The sequence below is a fragment of the Dermacentor variabilis genome, chromosome 7 (genome assembly GCF_050947875.1).
Source record: "Dermacentor variabilis isolate Ectoservices chromosome 7, ASM5094787v1, whole genome shotgun sequence".
Classification (NCBI taxonomy): domain Eukaryota; kingdom Metazoa; phylum Arthropoda; class Arachnida; order Ixodida; family Ixodidae; genus Dermacentor; species Dermacentor variabilis.
The window spans coordinates 51,990,332-51,993,998 of record NC_134574.1 but is presented as its reverse complement, the minus strand read 5'-3'; the positions used below and the strand labels follow the sequence as shown (position 1 = coordinate 51,993,998).

Below are 3,667 nucleotides of genomic sequence, written 5' to 3'. Positions count from 1 at the left end.
AGAACACGTCGTGTCCGGCCCTGCTACGTCTCTAATCACAACAGGCTAAACAGTACAGGTTGTCCTGCAAAGCTCACAGCTCTTTTCTACGACCGCATTCGCGCTGTAGCAATCTACGACGCAATGACGCCACCGACAGGCACATATACCTCTACGGATTATGATGTGATAACCAACTTCGTGACAAGATGCGATGAACGGTTCTCCCTTCGAATATGGGAGGTGACGGGTTCAAACATCTTGTGGTGTATATTGTGAACCCACTACCATTGAAACCGTGATTTCATGCAGCTGTACATCAGCCCCAGGGCGAACTAGCCCTGGGGTAGTTTATAATAGTGGAGGCTGCTGGAAACGGTGTCACTGATTCCGGCTGCGGAGTCGAATCTCGGCAGAACAACGTGCGTGGCATTTTTATGGGCATGAGAGACTTGGGGTGGGAAAAGGTGTTAAGGATTTGGTGCCGCGCAAACGACAAACGTCTCTGTTGAGAAAAAAACATGCGACAGCAAAATAATTTGGCTCGCTCGTTTTGCCAAGCCCCACCAGCGACACACAGCCAAGTTTGTACGCAAACTTTCCAAACGCAGCCTGTTGTGGTGGTTCAGCAAATCAATTGTGGTGGTTTAGCAAGAACTGTGCGCTTTTGTTTTAATGCCTCCCCTGGTAGCATTCTTAGGGTGATTCATGTACTTTACGGGTGGTATGTGGGCATGTGTGCACGCTTGTTACGTTCCTTGTTTTTTGCACTTCGGAGCCCACGCACTGGTTTTCTGGCGGCAGCCTTTGTGCTAGATGCCAACAACTGCTACAGGGAAATGCGATATAGTCCCGCTGCCGTACGCGCCTCATTCAAAACTCGTTCTGACGATGGCAATGCGTTTTGTCGCTAAAGTAACTCGATATAAACGCATTACCGTCGACCGTCATCGCAGGATGTGTTGCACCGCATTTTTAAGGAGAGATCATTACGTGGCTCATGAGGCGGTTGATCAGGCGTTGACGTACTACGCCATGCTCCAAGAAGACGACGAACCTTTGACCTTTTAGTGGAACTCGAACCTACGACGATGGGTGTTAATTAAAGCACTGTTCTTTAAATTCGAGTTAATTAAACCACTCGCACCCATAATCTTTGGTGGGACTCGAAACCACGACCTTCGGGGTGCTGTAAGGCGAAGTTAATGAGGGCACAGATTATTAAGCTAGAGTTAATTAAGGCCCTCTAACCCACGCCATTTTGTGGGGGTCGAAGTCGAGTGCAAGAACTCTAGCAGGTCAAAATTAATTCGGAACTGTCCACTGTTTCTCAGAACTCACTATCTAGTTTGGGGCCATGAAACTCCACATTTATCCCTTTCTCCCATGCTGCAGAAAAAAATAAAATAAAAGAAGTGCTCCAGTGGCTATGCTTGGTGTCAATCCCTGTACCTCTCGCATACTCAGCGTGTTCTGTATCTCCTGATGTACATCCCTGTTTTTTTCAGGCACTCATGACTCCTATGGATAACTAACAGATAAACGATCCAAGAAGTCTATTCTAGATGCATGGCGACAAAGACAAATACACAGAGCACCGTAGACTTCCTCCATATCCAGCTTTATTCTATGGATGGATCATATGAATGGCTGTTATGAGCATCCCCTTTGAAAAAGCGGGGGACAGACATGTTCTCTAAGGCAATCCATACGATCCAAATGCAGTGATAACTCTCTGGCAAGCAAGAATTTTGTTCCCAGAGTGGTTAAAGTTTCAGCAATAGAAGCCTGTGGACACGACGAAAATTTGTACTCGATTTTCGAGACAAGAACGGTAGCTATGATAAAACTACGGCGTCTATCGCAAAAGTCGCTGCAGAGTATGTAGTCAGGAGACTCAGCTTTCGATTGATGCCTATCTCGACTCTCTTCACATGGCGTAACACTATTCCTAAAAGCGAGTTTTGACGCACAGTCCTGCAAGTTCACATGGTATCTATAGAAACCCGAGCGTATTACTAAATTACTAATGACTCCACCACAGTATTTTACAAAATGACCTTAACAAAGTGCAAGGCTGGTGCAACGACTGGTTGATGACCCTTAACGCCAACAAATGTAATGTGCTTCACTCGCCGCCATCAGCCCTTATAGACATTTCCAACGATAACCTCAAACCAGCGACTCGGGAGCCGGCACTTGTCTCCTGGCAACGAGAGTAGTAGGCCTCTGGGCTGTTGCACGGCCGAATTACTTGGTTAGGTGCTGTATAGCGTGTGCGATACGGGCGCTGTGTTGGGCTTATTAGTGAATTTTGGAATGTCGTTTAAGAACAGTTTTTCAACAGGGCATCACTGCGCTGTTTACGGTTGTAGCAACAATCAAAAGAAGAGGAATGCTGCAAGAAAACAACTGTGCGGCAAGCACAACGTGGTGCAGGAGGAGTGCGGCTGCAACATTTATTTGTTACATAGGTTTCCAGCTGATGCGGATTTAAAGAGACAGTGGATCGCAGCAGTGAATAGAAAAGATTTCGTCCCTTCGTCATCGTCACGCGTGTGTTCTATGCATTTTGCTGACGGTAAGCGCAGCGATCAAAACCCCGTGCCTATGCTTCGCCTTGGATACGAGAGAAAGGTAAAGCCTGTTGATATGGGTGCCGAAACGTCTCCTGATACAAAATTATTCGTTACAGGTACTTAAAGGACGACGACGCCTAGTGAAGTACGACAGTGAACAGCCAAAGAAAAAGGTATAACGAGACTTCTTATCGACCGAAACGTCAGTAATTGGTGGCGCTTTTTCAGAGGACTGCCGAGAACCTACCACCGACCTCGCTGGCATGCAGCCTCCATCTCGACACGGGGGATACCGATTTTCTGGAAGACGCTTCCAGGGAAAAGGTTCAATTCTTTTTTTTTCTGTTCCACGAGAGCTGTGCAATGCCCGAAACACCGTAATTGCGCGAGGTAACGTTTTCTTATCGCGCGCTTACAGGATGACGCCTCCAGCGAAGGTCTGCGTCTGCTCTGTGCTGCCGCTTCTATGAAGGTATGCATCCTCGAAGTTCAAGAGAACACATCGCTCTTAAGAGGGAAAGCTACTTTCGTGCTAGTGACTAGCGCAGAGCTTCTGCGAATAAACCAACGTATGGGTTAGCGTTTTAAGAGAACGATCTCTTCGCTACGTTGCACTGCGTTCGCGCGTTTACAACTGTATTTCCTATCCAAAGAGCTAGCTGCGACACGGAGGCGGTGACTAAAAAGCTGCCGCTCACCCAACCGTGCCGATGGCTGATAAGATAATTGCGCAATTGTAGTTATCGCGCAGGTACTGCGGGCGTACACTGAACTTAGGTGCGTGCGACACAGCAGGCTTCGCTGGCGACGAGGTTTCACTCACAAATCACTGCCCTCACCACTGCTGTTCAGCGCTTCGATATATTATTTAGCATTATCAGGGACCTTCCCTGTCCTTTGGATGTTTGCATGCCTTACTTTTATTGCACGCATACACACACACACAAAGTGTGTATGTCACGTCTAAATATACTTGTTTCAGGAACAAGATGAAAATGCTGCAATCGCTGCTGCCAATGCCATCGTACAGCTTTATCCCATAAAAGTGGGCACACGTGTGCGTATTTAGCACAAAATGTGCTATATTTGCAACTGCAGCACCACGTTCA

General features: G+C 47.3%; 1 long non-coding RNA gene across 1 annotated transcript; it reads left to right on the top strand.

Moving 5' to 3' along the window:
* Positions 1 to 2,148: 2,148 nt before the first annotated feature.
* Positions 2,149 to 3,409, top strand: LOC142589034 (uncharacterized). Its single transcript, XR_012829790.1, has 3 exons — positions 2,149 to 2,616; positions 2,675 to 2,731; positions 2,787 to 3,409. It is a non-coding gene; the product is annotated as an uncharacterized LOC142589034 (long non-coding RNA).
* The last annotated feature ends 258 nt before the right edge of the window (positions 3,410 to 3,667 follow it).